Here is a 13,603-nt window from a genome sequence, read left to right as displayed (position 1 = left end):
AAATTCCTCCTCATCTCTGTCCTAAATAGCTTACCCCTTATCCTTAGACTGTGACCCCTGGTTCTGGACTCCCCAACCATCGGGAACAGCCTTCCTGCATCTAGTCTGTCTAGTCCTGTTAGAATTTTATAAGTTTCAATGAGAACCCCCCTCATTCTTCTAAACTCTAGCGAATATAAGCCTAATCGACCCAATCTCTCTTCATACGTCATTCCTGCCATCCCAGGTATCAGTCCAGTGAATCTTCACTGCACTCCCTCCATGGCAAGAACATCCCTCCTCAGATAAGGCGACCAAAACTGCACACAATACTCAAGGTATGGTCTCACCAAGGCCCTGTACAACTGCAGCAAGACATCCTTGCTCCTGTACTCGAATCCTCTCGCTATGAAGGCCAGCATACCATTTGCCTTCTTAACCACCTGCTGCACCTGCATGCTTACCTTCAGCGACTGGTGCACAAGGACACCCAGGTCTCGTTGCACTTCCCCGTTTCCCAATCCGTTGCCGTTCAGATAATAATTTGCTTTCCTGTTTTTGCCACCGAAGTGGATAACCTCGCATTTATCCACATTATACTGCATCTGCCCAATTGCCCAACCTGTCCAAATCATACTGGAGTTTCTCTGCATCCTCCTCACAGCACACCCGCCCACCCAGCTTTGTGTCGTCTGAAAACTTGGAGATATTACATCTAGTTTCCTCATCCAGATCATTAATATATATTGTGAATAACTGGGGTCCTAGCACCGATCCCTGCGGTATCCCACTAGTCACTGCCTTCCACTCGGAAAAAGACCCGTTTATTCCAACTCTTTGCTTCCTGTCTGCCAACCAGTTTTCTATCCAAGTCAATACCTTACCCCCAATCCCATGTGCTTTAACTTTGCACGCTAGCCTCTTATGCGGGACCTTATCGAAAGCCTTCTGAAAGTCCAAATACACTACATCCACTGGTTCTCCCTTATCTATTCCACCAGTTACATCCTCAAAAAATTCCAGTAGATTAGTCAAGCATGATTTACCTTTTGTAAATCCATGTTGACTTTGTCCGATCCTATCACTGTTTTCCAAGTGCTCTGCTATTACATCTTTTATAATGGACTCTAGCATTTTCCCCACTACCGATGTCAGGCTTACTAATCTATAATTCCCCATTTTTTCTCTACCACCTTTTTTAAATAGTGGGGTTACATTAGCCCAATCCATGGGAACTGTTCTAGAGTCTATAGAATTTTGGAAGATGACCAGCAATGCATCTACTATTTCTAGGGCCACTTCCTTAAGTACCCTAGGATGTAGATTATCAGGCCCTGGGGATTTATCGGCCTTCAATCCCATCAATTTCCCTAACACCATTTCCCTACAAATACTGATTTCATTCAGTTCCTCCCTCTCATTAGACCCTATGTTCCCCGACATCTCTGGAAGTTTAATTGTGTCCTCCTTTGTGAAGACAGAACTAAAGTATGTATTTAATTGGTCAGCCATGACTTTGTTCCCCATTATAAATTCCCCTGATTCTGACTGCAAGGGACCTATGCTTGACTTCACCAATCTTTTTCTCTTCACATATCTATAGAAGCTTTTACAGTCAGTTTTTATGTTCCCTGCAAGCTTTCTCCCATACTCTATTTTCCCCCTCTTAATTAATCCCTTTGTCCTCCTTTGCTGAATCCTAAACTGCTCCCAATCCTCAGGTTTGCTGCTTTTTCTGGCCAATTTATATGTCCTCTCCTTGGATCTTATGCTATCCCTAATTTCCCTTTTTAGCCAATGTTGAGTCACCTTTTATGCCAAACAGTGATGAACAAATTCTGCAGTTCATCCATGCGATCTTTAAATGTTTGCCATTGCCTATTCACCGTCAACCCTTTAAGTAACATTCCCCAATCCATCCTAGCCAACTCGCGCCTCATACCATCGTAGTTTCCTTTATTTAAATTCAGTACCCTAGTCTCTGAATCAACTACTTCACTCTCCACCTTAATGAAGAATTCTATCATATTATGATCGCTCCTCCCCAAGGGGCCTCACACAACAAGATTGCTAATTAATCCTTTCTCATTACATAATACCCAGTCTAAGATGGCCTGATCTCTAGTTGGTTCCTCAACATATTGGTCCAGGAAACCATCCCGTATACACTCTAGGAATTCCTCTTCCACAGTATTGTTACTAATTTGGTTAGACCAATCTATATTTAGATTAAAGTCACCCATGATGACTGCTGTGCCCTTATTGCACGCATCTCTAATTTCCCGTTTAATGCCATCCCCAACCTCAGCATTAGGCACTGCCAGCTCGCACAAAAAAAGTTAATGAGGCCCGAGGACTGATTTCGGGGCAGACTCGAGCTGTCAGCGCACTGCTGGTTATGGTCCAGAAAACAGGCCATAATCACTTTCTACCCCTCTGACTCTGAGTTCAGTCCTAATTATTTCTGCTCACATGACTTCCATGATTTTATTGTTGCTCTTTTTTATTTTGTTAATTATATAAATGCTTTAAAATCTATTAAAGCTATTTTGTAATAGAAACTAAAATAATTAAAAAAGGATTGATGCCTTACTTCCAATTTGCATTTCTAGCCAGTTACACCATGGTGTTGCAAATCGATAGACTCTGTGTCAGCAAAGCATCCCAGCAGAGAAAAGCTCAGGAATAATTTGCCCAGAAAACTGACATGGTACAGACCAGGTACAAACTAGACCTACTCTACTAACTAAGAGGTATCAAAGAAAAACTGAGATTCGTTAAGGATGGGCTTCAAACTGAGAATGAACTAGCAAATAATTAGCAATTCCACTAAATGATTACTCTTTGAAAGTATTTGCTAGAGAAGAGCTCAAGGTCAGAGATACAGATCTTCGGTGTGTTGCTCAACACCAAGCTTAGCTTCCTTTCTCACATCCAGTCTGTCATCAAGACCACTTCCCTTTATCTGCAACATCATTTGCCCCCACCCCTACCTCTTCACCCTCCACCACCAGAACCTTAATCCATGCTTTTATCATCTCGCCGCTTCTCCAACACTCTCCTTGCCAACGCCCTCTGGAATTCCCTCCCTTCCCAACAGCATCATTTTACTATCTTCCTGCATTTAAAAGTATCCAGAATACCCCTTTCTGTGACCGTGCTTTTCCCCCCACTGACCTTCTTCCTTCCCCTCCACTCACTATCCATCCATTGCCTCTTCAATGATTCTTTGTACAGAATGGGGGTAGATCTTGACTGTGCGATAGTATAAAACAGGTGACAGTGAATCAGCAGCCCGTTTTATATCTCTCCCGATTTTTATTTCCATTGAAGTCAATGAAAATGACCCCAGTGAGTGCTATAGATGTGCAAGTTGTTGCTGTATAGGGCCTTCATTGGATCACATCTAACAACGACTCTGCACCTGAAACGTCAAACATATTGGGCCGGATATTCCGATCCCTACGGGTGGGTACGCACTGTGTACACACCCGTAGGGACATCGGAAATGCCGGTTTCAGGAATGCACAGTGCATGCACTGAAAACCGGCATTTCCGATCTGTCAAGAATGCTCTTGACACATCGGATGCCTGCCCTGGAGAAGGGCCTCTGCAGACGGATAGTTCCGCTTTTTGGAGACTCTTCGCCCGCAGAAAACCCTTACAATTCTTATGCCTGGTAAAAGCAGGCGTAAGGCCTGTTTTTACCAGGATAAGAGTTGAAAAAAGTAAAAAAAAAAAAATGTTTTAACTCATTTATCATTTAAAAATACCTTTAAAAAGGAAAGTTTATTTTTAGCTCCGTACAAAACTTTAATTATTTTTTCAAAAATTTAATTTTTGTTCCAAATATTTAATTTATTGTAATTTCAACTAATTTTAAAAATGTGATTTAAAATTTTTTTTTTAAAATTTTTTAAAGTGTTTTTGGGGTGATCTCCATTCATATATTTGACATGCAAACTGCCTGCGCCCCTGGGATACGTGGGCCCTGCGCACTTGGAGTTGGAGAGGCCCAGGAGCGGGAGCCCTCAGGTAAGTGCGTAGATTTTTTTCCAGATCAGAGGCCTCCACACGCGTGAAGCCTCCGATCGGAAAATACGGCCCATTGTGTCTCTTTTCAGAAACTGAAAGACCCAATGTGTATCTCCAGAATATTTATTTTATTTAAAATTTGCAATATTTAAAATCTCCTTTTCAAATGAAACATACCAGGGGACCCAAGAGCCACCCATGTCAGTACAGCACCAACTGTGAAGGGTTACACAAAGGACTTTTACTGGTTTTTGGTCACTTTTCTGGATTTATGCCATTTACAGCAATGATGCATGTAGCCAAGGGAGGAAAAAGGTTGAATAGGATGTGCAGTACACACTGTAAATACGGATAGTGGTGAGCATGCCACCTGAAAGCATGGCACCCTTTATACAGTATGTTCATTTTGACGATTTACTGGCCAGTTGAAGCCATCTAACAGCTGTACAGAACTCTTCACTGCCTTTTTTGTCTTGCTCTTTGTTATCAACACTAATGTGGTCAGTGTTCCACTGAACTTGCCTCTCTTTTCCCTCCTAAGCTGCAAATATTGCATCCTGGGCACAGTTCCTCCTCCCTGCTGCCTCGCTGTGCTGAAATCAAGACTCATCGCACTGTCTCCTACTCTTAACTTGCTCTTTTCCAGAACTGTGGAACTCCTCACCTCCCCCAGTGTATTCCTCCTCATGCTATCTGCAGGCTTTTAAAATCCAAGTTTGATGTCATTACTTCCTGATTAAGCACCCTACACTTTTCAACCTTAGTAGTGTCTCACACTGTTGGGTAACATAACGCTCCCAGTGGGGAGCCACACTCACAGAGAACACAGGTCTGAGAGAATTGGGGTGTCAGTGTTGCAGCCCTCTCTCTGAGCCGCGCTCCCCACAAACGTGGCTCCCCACTGGAAACATTGGGCCATGGAATTACCCCTTACGGGCTTAGGTCCTTCAACTTGATTTGAATCAAAAAAAAGTGAAGTGTTTCCTCTACATGAACACAAACTGCCACTAAAAGGCACACGTGCTGTACAGTGCCAGTCATGAGTGTTGCTCCCTGTTGCCTGGTTTGTACCTGGTGTAAATAGACACTGAGACATGGGAGAGGGGGCACTGCAGTACCAGTCACTAGTGTTTACACCAGTTCAAAAATGCAGTGTTGCCCAGTGAAATGGAACAATGTACCATTAGCTCCCATATTTTGAGAGGTGATCATTTGTTGTCCTGAACGCACAGGCAGGTTGCTAAATGAGCTCAGTGCTAAATCTGTTTCCTTTCAACACTATTTTGCAGTTCATCATGGTCTCAATATTAACATAATCCCCCCCCCGCCCAAGACGGGCGGGATAGAGTCGGGGACCGGAGGCTAAAAATTAGAATACGTTGAACATGTCTGTCCCCCCCAACCCCTCACCCCTCAAGAAAGCCTTCACCTACCCTCTGCCTATCGCGGCCTCTCACCCTCTTCCACGATCGCAGACCTCCAAAACTGATCTCTCGCTCCCTCCCTCCTCCCTATTGCCAGGCACCATCCCCAAGGGTCCCTGGGTGCAGCCTTCTGCCACAGGCTTTCCCGCCCGGCAGTGATCAGCCTGTCAATTTGGCCAACTTCTGTGCAGCAAAGGGAAGAAAAAAGCTAGAATGAGGTCCTGCCATTAAATTCAGCAGGACCTCCACATCCCCGGTCTTACTGGGTTTCCCCTGCACTCCCCCTCACCCTCCCCGCCTCCTCATAAATTTACAAAAATGCATTGACAGGGCTGGCCTTCAACTTTCAGTGAAAGATAATGTCCATCGCAGAGCCTGAATCCAGAGGTAAGAGCATAGAATTGTAGTACGAATGTGCAAATGACAAGCACTTGAGCACTACCTCTCATGAGAAAGCACGGGGACCTCTGTGACAGACGGGGATCCAAACAACCATTTTTAACACATCAGCTTCTTCCACTCCTTCCGAAATGGTGGAAATAAATGATTTGATGATCAGTATGGGGCCCACTTCCATTTTAAATTAACAAAAAGAAAGTTTGGGAAATGTTTTCCTTTCAATGCACAGGAAAATAAATTCCTTAAATGACTAAGCTTGCTGCATTGTGCATTGGGCCTCAGTTTATATTGTAAAGATGTACCTTTATTAAATCAGGCTCATACTTCAACTAAACACCCTTGATATTTTCAATAGAATATCTACCCGCACGCATTTTATTCACACAAACAATGGCCCTGAAATTAGGATCGGGAGCTTGTCGCGCGTGCAAGCCCCCGATGTTCACTTACCCGGCGCGCTGACATTTTAATTCTGGCCCGCATTGCATTTCCTCTCACTGGCCCGCTTGAGGTCCTGCCGCGCTGTGCGTGCGTGACCCAGCGGCGTACTTAGTGCGATGAGCCGGCTGGGATCACGTGAGCACAGGGCAACCAATGGGAGGCTGCAAAAGTTCATTCATGAGTTTGACAGTAAGAGCTGTCAAACTCATGAAAACTCCTGGCCCCAAAACACTACTTAAACCTGAAAGAAAATTTTAAAAAACATTACACTACTTAAATGAACCATAAAGAACTCTGAAAAACTATTTTAAACAATAATTTTAAAATTTGAAAAAAAAAATTATATAAAAAATTGGGGCTAAAACTAAACTTACCTTACTGTAAATTCTTTAAAAATAACAAACCTGTGGAAAAAAAAATTCTCAATTGTATTAATAGACCACTTACCTGTAAAACTAAGTACTTACGTGTGGTTTTTCAATGCGTAAATACCGGAGGCCTTTACACACGCGCAACTCTCTAAAAATAGAGGAAATCCAAGTCGCACGCGCTGCCCGATACCGCGCACGCGTTCAGCCTCTTAACCCCTTGGGTCAGAGGACAGGAAATGCTGGTTTTCAGCGCATGCGCTGTGCATGCTGAAAACCGGCAATTCCTCCAGGCACATGCGTGAGTACCCCGTCCTTACTCACGCGTTGTGCCCGGAATTACTGGGCCAATGTCTCCTGATAATCAGTGATTGACAGATATATAATTACCTATTGTTGTAGGCTGAAAGGCAAGTAAACATGTAACTAGTTTTCCAAGATATTATGTTCATGGTTCAGCATTTGTAGAATTTACTAGTAAAGGCAAAGAATGTTCAAATTCAAAAATAAATTGATGATAAAATAAGGTAAGGAGGTGCCCCAAGAGAGTAATTGTAAAAATGTTTAATCAGTTTTGAAAAGGATTTGGAGAGCATCCCCTGAACCCAGTCAGGCCTGCCTCACTTTGTTCTCTATCTTGGCCACCTAAGGGCACAAGGCATAATGGAGAGTGTACCGTTTCCATCCCCTGCCTACATGTTGCCGAGGAACCAGGGGTCGGACTGCAGTTGAGTGCAAACACACAGCTTAGTTCCCATTCTTATCATAAACACAGCCCTGTGAGAGCAGTAGGAGCTTTGTCCCACCTGTAATTAGGAGATTTTCTCCTAAAAGAGTTTGATCCATTGGAATGTTTTACAAGGGAAGTGAATGGGAAGGGCTTTGGTCCATTGGAATTCTGTGCAATGGGAGTAAATGGGAAGGGCTTTGGTCCATTGGAATTCTGTGCAATGGGAGTGAATGGAAAGGGCTTTGGTCCATTGGAATTCTGTGCATTGGGAGTGAATGGCAAGGGCTTTGGTCCATTGGAATTCTGTGCAATGGGAGTGAATGGAAAGGGCTTTGGTCCATTGGAATTCTGTGCATTGGGAGTGAATGGCAAGGGGTTTGGTCCATTGGAATTCTATGCAATGGGAGTGAATGGGAAGGGCTTTGGTCCGTTGGATTTCTGTGCATTGGGAGTGAGTGGGAAGGGCTTTGGACCATTGGGATTCTGTGCATTGGGAGTGAGTGGGAAGGGGTTTGGTCCATTGGGATTCTGTGCATTGGGAGTGAGTGGGAAGGGGTTTGGTCCATTGGGATTCTGTTGAATGGAAGTGAATGGGAAGGGACTTGTTTCGTTGAGATTCTATTGAATGGAAGTGAATGGGAAAGGGGCTTGGTCCATTGGGATTCTATACAGTGGGAGTGAAAGGGAAGGGGTTTGATTCATTGGGATTTTATTGAATGGGAGTAAATGGGAAAGGGGTTTGTTTCATTGGGATTCTATTGAATGGGAAGGGGGTTGGTTCATTGGGATTCTATGTTAGTGTCTTTATATATTTGTTGCCATCAGGGGAGAAAGTGAAAAATTACATATATATAAATATATTGTCACTATTTCCTTCTAAAGATGTCAGTTGTTTATATAGCGTAAAGCCGGTGCTGTTTTTGAGAGTTACTGTAGTCGGGCGATTTTAAAGAGGGGTCTTGCTGCCATGTGGAAGCACCAATCAGTTTCCCAATGTAGCTACAACGCAATGATTAGTCTTTAATTTGTGCTGTTGCTCCTTTTCCATTACCGCAGATGATCTCCACAACCAGACCAAAAGTGCTGCCAGTCACTCTGCAGTCAGACACTGGTCAGTCTTATGATTGATACACACTTCCATGGAGCCAGCAGTGACATGACAGGACAGGGCAAACACATCTCACCACAGGGGGGGAGAGGGGTGACTGCTGCGCTACTGTTTGTTTTTAATTGGAGAATAACCGTTGCTCAGTGCCTCTCCCCCACCACACACGTTACACCTGATAGACAGTATCGCCCTGTTTATTTTTTGCATGACATTACATATATTTATTAGCACATTTTGTTCCACAAAAAGTACTAAAAGTTCTAGCTGTGCCAAACAGTATTTGGGACTGGAAGCAGTCCATTGTAGGATCTTTTATAGCTCATTCCAAGCCCACAATTTGTCCTGAAGCACCATGGACTGCAATAACCTGTTCCATTCTTGACCCCAGTTGTGAATCCTATTGTTTTCAGGTCTATCTTTTATCCAATCAGTTACAGTGGAGGTCAAATAAGGGTTGATCCAGCTCCAAATCTAGCTCAGGCTGATGGAATGAACGTCTCTGCCCTCTGCTAACCTTTTGACCTTTTACAGAAGACAGCTATGGTCAGCAAACTATGAACAACGTGCACATCCAAATGCCCAATATTCAGCATGGACTCATGAAATTACCCCTTAGTGTAGCAGAGACATGAGACTCACCTTATTGGTCACTAGAAGTGATGTAGAAGTGAACAGATCTATCCCTGATTTCATTCCTGCATTTCAATGAACTCCTGTCAGCGTCTTTAAGCAAAATTACAAAAACACAACAGCAGAAGGTCAGAATTGTACTAACATTGCCTTTTAAACTCCCAATGTTAACCCTTTAGTGACTGGTTTGCTTAATATGGTATGGCATGTATGGTCTGCATATGGTAAGGTGATTTGAACCAAGGATACTATAACAGGGTATATCAGTGGCATCTGGAGAAATATTTTTTCTTTGGAGTTTAATCTACAACCTCAATGTGCAATAAAGTATTAAAGCCATGATTTGCTGCTTTCTGCCTTGATAACTAGGTAATTACAGTCTATACCTTGTGTCCATGTGATTCCATTTTAGCTAGTCACAATGTGGATTATGACCATTGGTGTTGAAATGCATATACTATGTGACAGTCATTGAAAGCAGTTTTGATTAGGTCTGTGCATAGTAACTGTTGGGGGGAACTGAAAGTGCATTGCATGGGACATGGTGCTGTATTTTGGTGTACAGTGTTGGAGAGCTGAGGGGGCCACTGGGAGGTGTGTTCACTGCTCGAGAACACGGTCCTGTATCTCATACACTGTATACTGGCTTCTTTCGGTTTAGTTAAAGAAACTTCACCACGAAGCACAATTTACTTGAGTAAATTTGTATACTTTCTCACACCTTTCAATCACAGTAGCACCTTTTTACTTTCATATGTAAGAAACTTTGAATAGACTTCTGTAAAAGTTCAAAGGGAGCAGCAAATTGAATGCATTGTTTTCTTTTGAAATGTCCTTGCTCCTGTTAGCTTGGTCATGCGGATCCGCTCTGATTGCCTGCCCTGGTGAGCTGGTGACCCGGCAGGACCAGCCTGTTGCTCCTGCTCAATGCAGGATTAATAACTTTGAACTGGCTGAGTGGTTTTCAAACTGTGTCCAATGTTGTGAATAAATTCACACTCAATAAACTGTAGAGAAATATGAACTCACACACAAGTTTTTCTTTCTTTCATTCCCAAAAATGATCCTGAAGAAAACAGTGAATTCTAAAGTGGGCCAGTAATCATTTGTAGAACCGAAGCTGGGGGGACAGGCATAGCGTAGCAGAGGCCACAAGAAGTTACTTACGACAGGAAAGTGGAGAAAGAATTATGACAGGACTGAAGGTAGAAAAAGAGCCCTGGCTACGTGCTTGCACTGGCAGCTGCTGGCCTGTGGAGGATTCCTTCCTACAATGTGAAGGCTGCAGTCAGATTACCGTTTGTGAGGAATTTGCCTTTTGAATGATCTACAATGCACAGACAGCACCCCAAAATCGGGTCCTTTTCAAAAAAAGCAAACTTCGACCCTGCAGACTCAGCCCATGCCCTTCTGTACAGTGCAAGTTAGGAATCACCATTGAAGAGGGGTAAATCTACCCGGTCAGTGCCTCAAGAGGGAGCCAGAACTCAGCGTGGAGGTCAAATTCGCCAGAAAACGGGAACAGCACAAATCAGGCCCGCTAACTCTTCGTGTCCAATCCCGGCTCCAGCCTGTGCCTGGAGGAGAATCTCGGGGAATTTTGACTTTGTGCGATAGTGTAAAACAGATGATAACGAATCGGCAGCCAGTGTCACATCTCCCAATTTTTGTTTCCATTGAAATCATGGAAAGGAATATCAGGTGTGGCGTATAACGGGCGGCTAATTTGATAGCACCCGTTTTACACTACTGCCCAAATAAAAATTACCCTCAGGGCGTTTTGAAACCGTGCAGGAGAATTGAGTCTACGGGTCCCAAGCCCGGTTCTCAGTCTTAACTGGTGTTTGCATTCGTGGTGTTCCGTGTAAGTATTACCAGTTTCACGGGAGTGACGGGAGGCTGGAGCAGTCGTTTCTACACCACTCCAGTGCCTCATCTGTTGGGTCAACCAAGGAGGCACATTGACAGCAACCAGCAAACCACGGTGGACAGGCTAGACCCTGAGACCCGAGCACGATAGCATCAGTAAGGGGCGTGGAGTGAGAGAAAGAAATTTGTTTCACCATCACTTGAAGAAACAGTGCAACAAATTTCTTTCTCGATACATCAAATTCAAAATTAATGAAAGCAACACGTTCCGCTGCACCCAGCATGCACTGCACTGAGCCATCCTTGGCTTATGGTTTCAACACACTTTACCAAAGTAATAGGTTAAACAGTTAAACCCCAACTAACTGACCTTTGTGATTCAGTTTGCTGCTCCACTTTGAGATATTATGAAAAAAGGTTGTTCCTTTACATTTCTATAGATCTTTTATCTCATGTCTGAATGTACAGACTGTATAAATTTAAATCTTGAATATGACTGTGTATGAAATATTGGCAATGGTGTGTGCTACCAATAAACTTTTATCTACTTATTTGTTCTGACTGCACCTGGTTTAATTGTTTTTTTTAATTTGAAGTTAGTGAAGGACAGTTTGAAGAGACATAGGGGGAAAAATTGGGTATCGCCCATTTTGGGGCGCTAATATCGGTCGGGCGCAAAGTTTAGCGCCCGGTGCTAATTATCACCTCCGACTGCAAAGTTCGCCTCTATCGCCCCTGGAGGTCATTGGAGCGCTGGATCAGGCGCTACACACCTCTCTTAAGGTGCAAACGTCGGGGAGCGAGGCGCTACCTTGGAACGCTACCGAAGCTCAGGCGATGTCAGTTACCATGGAAGCCACACAGACTGGCGCTGTCCAGTTCTTAAAGGGGAGGGGCCATCTTGCTGGCCAGCCACTCCCTGCTCATTGCAGCCTTGAATCTCGGCCTGGAGAGACCTCGAAAGCAATTGTGTTGGAAGCACAAATGGATAGGCCCAGGGAAAGAGCTCGGCGCTTAGGAACCTCAAAAGTGGTGCTGAGGGCCAAAACTCCTTAGGACAGCGTTAAATCTCTCCAGGCGTCTCTCTCCCTCTCAGCCTGCGTGTACCAAAAATTTTGCCGACAAGAAAAGGCAGGAAGCACCTGCATTTAAATAGCGCTCCCCCAGCCCCTTCCCGACTTGAAAACGTTCCCCTCCACCTGTCATTCCGAGCGGCAGGCACAACTCAATATCCAGTTCGGGGCACTACCAGGGCATTGCACGCTCCACTGACGTCACAATCTGCAGGCGCAGGAGATCGTGGTGGTAGTGTTTAGCGCTGCTGCAAACCGACTGGTGAATTTCGCGAGCAGTGCTAAAGTCGCCGCGCTCGAGCGATAAGTTCTTACCGTCCCATTAGCGCCTCGGCAGTCAAGAGGCTCGGGTGTCCATTCAGGGAGTCTCTCAACTCGTGAGGGCTCTGAAATCGGGGCGGAAGTCTGAAGTCGGTGGGGCTCGAGGGTGGCTGGGGGGGCGAGGGGAGGACAAAGGAGACTGGGGAATGGGGATCAGTGGAAGAGAAGCAGATTGGGAAATGGGGGCTCGGGAAGAGATGGAGAATTTGGGGATGGGAAGTCGTGGGGGAGAAGGGGACCAGTGCTTGGGGGGTTGGGGTTGGGAGTGGGGTCCACCTTTTCCCACGGCAGCTGCAAGGTGGTGAGTAGGAGCAGCACTAAGAGAGGACCAGTCAGTAAAGGGGTAAGTGAAATTCAGAGACCTTACTGTGGGAGAGATTGTTTGTACTGGTGGGCGACTGGGGAACTAGGGAATGGAAACCAAGGATTTAAACTGGAAGAAACAAGGGGGAGGGGAGGAGGAAAGTTCTTGAACTGGGGGCTAAAAGACCGTGGGATCCTTCACCACATGTGGCTATTGAGTTAGAAACTAAGGGGGAAAAATTTGTGGCTGCCACCAGAGTTGCTGCTGTCACCGGCAACTCGGGTTAACGGCCGCTGAAAATGGACGGAGCGCTACCGGAGAAAAATTTACGCTGGGGGCTAAAGATTTTTAGCCCAGTGCTAACTTAACATGTAACACCATCCTGGTGACATTAGTGCGGGCATGGAAGTCGAAGTTCCCATCCTAAAGTGGCATTCCAGCCTCTGGGAGTGAGGCTATGGAGTTCGCTAGGCATTGTGGGCAATTAAACGGGCTATGAATTAAACGGGCAATGTCTTCTGAACTAATAATAATTGAAATGAAGTGAAAAAATGCAGTTTTCAGTCCTTACTGTCTTTAAAAAATAATTAACATTCAAAAGAAGTCCCAAATGGGAGTCTTCAGCACATGAAGCTGAATTCCCTTCCGAAGCTCAAAAAAATGGCAAAAGTGCTTCAGCACTAACACAAATGGCTCAGCAAGCCAGGGAAGGGTCACCCAGGGTCTCGCACGCAGCACTCCAGCTTTGTGCAGGGGGTCAACACTCCAGGAGAGGTCCTCTACCCACAGGAGACCCTCCAGAAAGAACAATGTGGGACCACATCACCGAGGCCGTCACTGTCAGCAGTGTCGCCCCCACCACCTGGCTCCAGTGCCCAAAGAAGCTTCATGACCTCAAACCACTGGTCAATGCAACTTCAAA

General features: G+C 44.9%; 1 protein-coding gene across 2 annotated transcripts in view; it reads left to right on the top strand.

Moving 5' to 3' along the window:
• The window catches only part of LOC147103064 (adhesion G protein-coupled receptor B2-like), a 1,231,153-nt gene extending 1,219,619 nt beyond the window's left edge, over positions 1-11,534 (top strand). For both annotated transcript variants that reach the window (XR_015072890.1, XM_085962346.1), the window contains exon 33: positions 8,895-11,534. The gene's annotated coding sequence lies outside the window, so the exon portion shown is untranslated. The remainder of the gene's footprint in view (positions 1-8,894) is intronic.
• Positions 11,535-13,603: the final 2,069 nt, after the last annotated feature.

This window comes from Somniosus microcephalus, chromosome 20 (genome assembly GCF_052327205.1).
Source record: "Somniosus microcephalus isolate GS21.2 chromosome 20, FLI_Smic_1.0, whole genome shotgun sequence".
NCBI lineage: Eukaryota > Metazoa > Chordata > Chondrichthyes > Squaliformes > Somniosidae > Somniosus > Somniosus microcephalus.
The sequence above is the reverse complement of the archived record's forward strand: the minus strand, read 5'-3'. Positions and strand labels throughout refer to the sequence as shown.